This window comes from Haplochromis burtoni, unplaced genomic scaffold (genome assembly GCF_018398535.1).
Source record: "Haplochromis burtoni strain Fernald_Lab_line unplaced genomic scaffold, NCSU_Asbu1 Contig_859, whole genome shotgun sequence".
NCBI classification, from domain to species: Eukaryota; Metazoa; Chordata; class Actinopteri; order Cichliformes; family Cichlidae; genus Haplochromis; species Haplochromis burtoni.
Window position 1 is genome coordinate 62,452 of NW_024583220.1, and position 8,367 is coordinate 70,818.

Below are 8,367 nucleotides of genomic sequence, written 5' to 3' on the forward strand. Positions count from 1 at the left end.
GTGTGGGCAGCAGCCAATCAGAAAACAGCAGCCTTTGCGACACTGGTGGCACACACATGTTCAGCCTCACACTCTCATACTGACTCACTTTTTACAGGCTACATAGCAAACGATGCTCTCTCTGTCTCTCTCTCTCTTTCTCCAACAGAGAGAGAGGCACATCTGTCATCTGCTACTCTCATCCAGCCAGAGGATTTTTGTATGTTAAAACTTGATAATCTCCTGGCAACGCATGGTCCCTGCAACGCTGAGATTGAATGATTTTATGTTTAAAGTTTCCTTGCAGTCCTTGTGCTTCATGTAAGGCTTGAAAAAGCTGGTACTTACGTGCTGGTTTCTATGTAATGTTGGGTTAAGAATGTTATATAATCTCTGATGTCACATCAAGCGCATCAATGGAGGTTTTTTTCTGAATTCAGAATAGTAACAGAGAGTGTCAGCCAGGCCTCAGGATGGAACATGAAAATATCAGTGATATGAAATAAAACATTAAGCTGTCACCATGATGAAAGTGTCCTGAAGGAGTATTTAGTATAACCAACACACCGCAGGCCCTCTTCTGTGTTGTTCTCACAATATTAAGCATCTGAACTGGATCTTATGTTTGAACTGAAATCCTTTATTGTCATTGTACACAGTACAACGAGATTTAAAGATAACTTCTCTTTAAATACAAACAGTAAAATAAGAAAGCAACTCTAAGTACTAATGTGTTTCAGTTCCATCAGAGACGCACCACTGATAGCAAGCCTGTTTACTCCAAAGGACATAGGAAATTTTTCCCAAAAGAATTTCACATTTCAATTAATCTGACCACAGAACAGGTTTCTACTTTGCTTCAGTCCATTTTTAATTTAGTTTTCTCGGGTGGTTCGGTCGTAGGTCAGCAATGGCAGAAATGCCCTCAATAAAATGTTAAACTAGTCCATAAATGACATGGTGAAAGACCTTGATCAAAATTTAAGCAGAATACCAACTGATAAACTGTATGAACCTGTGGACACTTCTTGGTCCAGACGTGCAACTGCAGATGCTTGCTTCAGTTGGCCAAACAGTTCCTGGTGACACCAGCTTCTTCTGGTCCTTGTAAAAAAAATGGTTCTCAAATGCTGGGGAAGTTGTCTCAGCAAGGGAGATAACATGTAAGCCCATCCACTGTGGAATGGTTATTATTTGTCAGTCAAAACACCTGAGTTATATAAACACACACATCCAGTACCCCAAACACAGTACCAAAGAAAATATCCAGTACACCAAACAAAGTCAGAACTAAATAAATAAAAAAGCCTTTGCATTATGTAAAAACATTTTCACTGTCCATTATGTAATTTACAATGTTTTGGTCTATTTGATTATTTTATAGATTACTCAGGTAGATTCTTTAATACGGGATGCAAAAACCTAAAAAAAATAAAATAAAAGGTCATATTTCCAGGATATTTGAGTCGTTCTCCCTCCATTAGTTTGGATTTTATAATACATTTGAAATGTGAATCATAAGTGCAAGGATTCCTTTGGCTGTGCAACAACCAATGCTGCCACTAGATATAAAGCTCCTTGAGGAGACTGTTGTTGCAATTTGGCACTATATAAATAAAATTGAATTGAACTAGATGACACCCATGAGTGCAAAGAGTAAAGCTCTCAGTAAAGAACCAAGTTTTGACACCGTGTGCCGAGCTGGTCCAGTCACTCTTCTCACATCGGGTAATCACAGAGAAAGTCTTACACTGTTCACCTTCACCCACCAGAGTCGCCACTCATTTTAGGTTACTCCTGGCTCCAGAAACACAATCCCCATATAGACTGGTTAGGGAATAAAATTATCAATTGGAGTTTGTTCTGGCTTGCCCACTGTCTTGTGTCAGCCCTGCCACCTGGATCCATGAAGGAAGATGACTCCCACATCGACATCCCAGACCTTACCACTGTCCCTCTCGGGTATCATGACCTCCAAGAGGTGTTCAGTAAAGACAAAGCTCTTTCGCTTCTGCCATATAGACCATATGACTGTGCCATTGATCTCTTACCTGGCGCTCCACTTCCCTCCAGCCGTCTGTTCAACATTTCCAAGCCCAAAAGAGAGGCAATGGAGAAATACATTCATGATTCTCTGGCAGCAGGGATCATCTGGCCTTCATCCTCTCCTGTAGGCGGAGGATTCTTTTTTGTGGCTAAGAAGGACAAGAGCCTCCGTCCATGTATTGACTTCAGAGGTCTCAACGCTATCACCGTCAAGAACAAATACCCCCTGCCACGCATCAGTGCTGCGTTCGAGCCCCTGCAGGGGGCCACTATTTTCACTAAATTAGATCTCCGCAATGCTTAGCATGTGGTCTGTATCAGGGAGGGTGACGAATGGAAAACAGCTTTCAACACCCCGCTAGGCCATTTTGAATACCTGGTCATGCCCTTTGGGTTAACCAACGCTCCAGCCGTGTTCCAAAGCTTGGTCAATGATGTGCTACGGGACTTTCTGAACCGCTTTGTCTATGTCTACCTAGATGACATTCTAATCTTTTCCAGGAACCTCCAAGAACACAAGGTCCATGTTCGGGCCGTGCTACAGCATCTGTTAGAAAATAGATTCTACGTCAAGGCTGAGAAGTGCGAGTTTCATGCACCTTCTGTCACATTTCTGGGATACGTTTTAGCTGGAGGGCAGGTGAAGACGGACCCAGCCAAGATCCGGGCAGTTCAGGAATGGCCCACACCCACCACTCGCAAGCAGCTACAACGCATTCTCGGCTTCGCTAACTTCTATCGGCGCTTCATAAGGAACTACAGTCAGGTAGCCACATCACTCACCACACTCACCTCTGTAAAGCGCCAGTTCTCCTGGACGTCTGAAGCTGAGGCTGCTTTTCAAAGACTGAAACATCTCTTCACCTCAGCTCTTGTGTTGATCCAACCAGACCTCAGAAGGCCATTTGTCATTGAAGTAGACGCTTCAGACATCAGTGTAGGAGCTGTCCTCTCCCAACACACAGGCCCCAGAGGGAAAATACGTTCTTTTCACGACGGTTTTCGCCAGCTGAAAGGAACTATGATGTTGGGGACAGAGAGCTACTAGCCATTAAACTTGCTCTGGAAGAATGCCGCCACATATTAGAGGGAGTGGAGCACCCGTTCACTATCTTCACCGATCACAAGAACCTTTCCTACCTTAGGACAGCAAAGCGACTGAACGCCCGCCAAGCCAGGTGGTCTTTGTTTTTTGATCGATTCAGATTCAGAATCTCCTTCTGTCCAGGCTCTAAAAACACAAAAGCCGACGCCCTCTCCCAGCAATACAGTCCAGATGAGGAACATCTTGAACCAGCTCCTGTACTTCCTGCTTCCTGCTTGGTAGGATTCCTGTCTTGGAGTGTGGAGGAAACCATTCAGACCCTGGAATGGGTTGTGTCATCCCTGCGTCTGCCCGCTAAGCAGTGATTAGGTGGGCCCACGCTTCTCATTTCTCCTGTCACCCTGGAACAGGTCGCACAATTAGTCTCCTTAAGCGCCATTTTTGGTGGAGAACTTGGGAACGCAATGTAAGGGAATATATTGCTGCATGTGAGATCTGTGCCCGAAGCTAAAGACCCGGACTCAGCAGCCTTCCAGACTCCTACAACCTGGAGTCATCCCTGTTGGAGCTTGTCAGTAGCAAAGGCCTGAAGGTACAAAAATGAATACTGAAGAGAGCTTAACACCATTCCTGCTTGAATTTGAAGGCCGATTTAAGTCTATCCTTTCAGAGTTGCAGACTTAAACGCAGGCCTCCTGTGGCTCGTTGGTCTAGGCGTATGATTCTCGCTTGGGTGCGAGAGGTCCCGGGTTCAAATCCCGGACGAGCCCCCTTAAAATCACAAGCTCTTACTTCATGGAATTCTTTGGTAAGACACATTCCTTCTGGGCATTTTAAATGTGTTGTGTGCCAAACCTTTTAATGTGATTGTGATCACCAATTTGTCTTTCTAAAATAACGTTTTTGATTTTGTGAAGGAGTCACTCTCATGACTCATTGAGTGATGCCATTGACTGCACAGTCCCTGCCACGCAATCTGTATATGTCACATTTTGAGATTGCCTTGGAAACCTTACTGGGCAGGTACTAAAATAAATACCTGTTAACCAGGTACTATCACCTAATGGAAACTTTAAAGATCGAGCTGAGTCAAGTTAAGCCAAGCTAGGTAGGTGCAAGTGGAAAAGGGCTATTAGAGATCACAAAGTCTGATCGAAATTGAGGCCATTCAATTTCGGTGTAAAGACGTTAAACTACATATGTGAAGGTCTCATAATGGTTTCACCTCTGCTGATAATTACCCACGCCTTTTTTCCACCCCTTGGCTCATGTGATGTGTTTCATAGTTGGTCAACGACCCTGGTAAAGACAACCCGCTCTGGGTTTTAAATACCTGGGACTCTCCAACGTTTAGTTTTAGATCTAACGAAGGTTCTCAGAGGAGAGGTGAAAGGTCTTCAAGGCACTTAGAGAATTCCAGCTGCTTTCTTTCAAAGCTCATCAGACTACCATGACGTGGATGACTGGGAACCCTTTTTCTCTCATTCACTGTGTGCAGTCCCTCTGGAGTCATCCCTGTTGGAGCTTGTCAGTAGCAAAGGCCTGAAGGTACAAAAAGGAATACTGAAGAGAGCTTAACACCATTCCTGCTTGAATTTGAAGGCCGATTAAGTCTATCCTTTCAGAGTTGAAGAGTTAAACGAGGTCCTGTGGCTCGTTGGTCTAGGCGTATGATTCTCGCTTGGGTGCGAGAGGTCCCGGGTTCAAATCCCGGACGAGCCCCCTTAAAATCACAAGCTCTTACTTCATGGAATTCTTTGGTAAGACACATTCCTTCTGGGGCATTGTAAATGTGTTGTGTGCCAAACCTTCAATGTGATGTGTCACCAATTTGTCTTTCTAAAATAACGTTTTTGATTTTGTGAAGGAGTCACTCTCATGACTCATTGAGTGATGCCATTGACTGCACAGTCCCTGCCACGCAATCTGTATATGTCACATTTTGATATTGCCTTGGAAACCTTACTGGCAGGTACTAAAAAATACCTGTAACAGGTACTATCACCTAAGGAAACTCTAAAGATCGAGCTGGTCAAGTTAAGCCAAGCTAGGTAGGTGCAAGTGGAAAAGGGCTATTAGAGATCACAAAGTCTGATCGAAATTGAGGCCATTCAATTTCGGTGTAAAGACGTTAAACTACATATGTAAGGTCTCATAATGGTTTCACCTGAAACCTCTGCTGATAATTACCCACGCCTTTTTTCCACCCCTTGGCTCATGTGATGTGTTTCATAGTTGGTCAACGACCCTGGTAAAGACAACCCGCTCTGGGTTTTAAATACCTGGGACTCTCCAACGTTTAGTTTTAGATCTAACGAAGGTTCTCAGAGGAGAGGTGAAAGGTCTTCAAGGCACTTAGAGAATTCCAGCTGCTTTCTTTCAAAGCTCATCAGACTACCATGACGTGGATGACTGGGAACCCTTTTTTCTCATTCACTGTGTGCAGTCCCTCTGGAGTCATCCCTGTTGGAGCTTGTCAGTAGCAAAGGCCTGAAGGTACAAAAAGAATACTGAAGAGAGCTTAACACCATTCCTGCTTGAATTTGAAGGCCGATTAAGTCTATCCTTTCAGAGTTGAAGAGTTAAACGTAGGCCTCCTGTGGCTCGTTGGTCTAGGCGTATGATTCTCGCTTTGGGTGCGAGAGGTCCCGGGTTCAAATCCCGGACGAGCCCCCTTAAAATCACAAGCTCTTATCTTCATGGAATTCTTTGGTAAGACACATTCCTTCTGGGGCATTGTAAATGTGTTGTGTGCCAAACCTTTCAATGTGATGTGTGACACCAATTTGTCTTTCTAAAATAACGTTTTTGATTTTGTGAAGGAGTCACTCTCATGACTCATTGAGTGATGCCATTGACTGCACAGTCCCTGCCACGCAATCTGTATATGTCACATTTTGAGATTGCCTTGGAAACCTTACTGGGCAGGTACTAAAAAAATACCTGTAACCAGGTACTATCACCTAATGGAAACTCTAAAGATCGAGCTGAGTCAAGTTAAGCCAAGCTAGGTAGGTGCAAGTGGAAAAGGGCTATTAGAGATCACAAAGTCTGATCGAAATTGAGGCCATTCAATTTCGGTGTAAAGACGTTAAACTACATATGTGAAGGTCTCATAATGGTTTCACCTCTGCTGATAATTACCCACGCCTTTTTTCCACCCCTTGGCTCATGTGATGTGTTTCATAGTTGTTCAACGACCCTGGTAAAGACAACCCGCTCTGGGTTTTAAATACCTGGGACTCTCCAACGTTTAGTTTTAGATCTAACGAAGGTTCTCAGAGGAGAGGTGAAAGGTCTTCAAGGCACTTAGAGAATTCCAGCTGCTTTCTTTCAAAGCTCATCAGACTACCATGACGTGGATGACTGGGAACCCTTTTTTCTCATTCACTGTGTGCAGTCCCTCTGGAGTCATCCCTGTTGGAGCTTGTCAGTAGCAAAGGCCTGAAGGTACAAAAATGAATACTGAAGAGAGCTTAACACCATTCCTGCTTGAATTTGAAGGACGATTTAAGTCTATGCTTTCAGAGTTGAAGAGCTTAAACGAGGTTTCCTGTGCTCGTTGGTCTGGCAGTATGGTTCTCGCTTTGGGTGCGAGAGGTCCCGGGTTCAAATCCCGGACGAGCCCCCTTAAAATCACAAGCTCTTAGCTTCATGGAATTCTTTGGTAAGACACATTCCTTCTGGGGCATTGTAAATGTGTTGTGTGCCAAACCTTTCAATGTGATGCTGTGACACCAATTTGTCTTTCTAAAATAACGTTTTTGATTTTGTGAAGGAGTCACTCTCATGACTCATTGAGTGATGCCATTGACTGCACAGTCCCTGCCACGCAATCTGTATATGTCACATTTTGAGTATTGCCTTGGAAACCTTACTGGGCAGGTACTAAAAAAATACCTGGGACTTTCCACCATTTAGATTTAGAACCAACAAAGGTTCTCAGATGAGAGGTGAAATGTGTTATACTGGGCATACACAGTGCAATTTTTGGCTCCTTTCGAGCCGATTTTTCAGTCTTGCGACCGTTTTGGTGATCGGCCCCAGTTTCGCCTTCATCGTGTGTCGTGCATCATGTAGTATACCTGGGGTAACGAGTAGCGATTAATCCCCCGCGTTTTTTTTCACACAGCTGAATAATTGTGACACAGAAAACTGATTAAACAGAACTGTGAGATGGTTGAGAAATTACAACAGTGTTCTGTTATATCTGAAGGTTAGACCGTCCAATTTTCACAGCCGTTTACTTCACGTTTCTGTGCCTACCTGATCTTCTAAGGACCTGGCCCAGATAGACTGCGAAGTCCGGGTCTTCAGGATGATGCAGCCATGTTAAACCACAGTAAATAGCGATAGCATACATGTGGTGTGTGTGTGGTTGTCTGCCTCTTATAACTCCAGTGATTTTCCTGCATTTGAAATCCTTTGTGATCTTGTGAATTTTGTGAATCCAGCAACTAACCACTCTTTCTAGATTGTATCAAGTCATCTCAATAAAAACAAATACAGTTGATGAATTTCACAGAGATCCTACATGATTTAATTACCTTCACTTTTGTAAATGTGACAACCACCCAATTTCCTTTTTTGAGTGTACAGTTGTGAGTCAAAGCAGCCACATGAGTCATTTTAAGTATTAACAGTATGCAAATTGAGTTATCACTGAGTGTCATGAGCTGATTTGCTGCTATTGTTTGACCCAAACATGCCACAATCTGAGGAAATGCACATTTAACAGCCGCTTCTTTCCACACGGTGAATGTTAAATAAGCTGATTCTTATACTCTACCTGAGCACTCAGAGCGCCACATTCATCCATTCACAAGCGCATATTCTAACATACACATGCATTCATAGTCCGATGTATAGATCAGAGAGTTACTTGGGGTTGATAACGTTCCCAATGATGTTTGGCATGCAGACTGGAGCAGCCAGGGCGAAACCACTGACCTCCCGATGTAGATAGGACCTGCTCCACCATTGTTGTTGTTATCATTATTATCGCTACACAGTTGTTTTAGACAAACAGCTACAAGATAAAGTTTGAACTCTTAATGATGGATATGCTGACTTGCAGTTGAACTTGGTGTTGCCCAAGTAATCCCATCCAACACACACAGCAGTGAGAGAGCGAGCCAATGAACAAACAGGACAGAGGGTGAACATTTGCTGATTTTAAGGAACTCTAACCTTTTGGTTTGTTTCTTCTTCTCCACTTATTCTTTTGCTCAATTTATTTCAGTCATGTAAACAATGGTTGAAATAAAAGAAGGTCATTTCAGAAAAAGAAAAAAGAA

General features: G+C 43.5%; 1 non-coding gene across 1 annotated transcript; it reads left to right on the forward strand.

Moving 5' to 3' along the window:
- Positions 1 to 5,671: 5,671 nt before the first annotated feature.
- On the forward strand, positions 5,672 to 5,743 carry trnap-ugg. The gene has a single exon. It is a non-coding gene; the product is annotated as a tRNA-Pro (tRNA).
- The last annotated feature ends 2,624 nt before the right edge of the window (positions 5,744 to 8,367 follow it).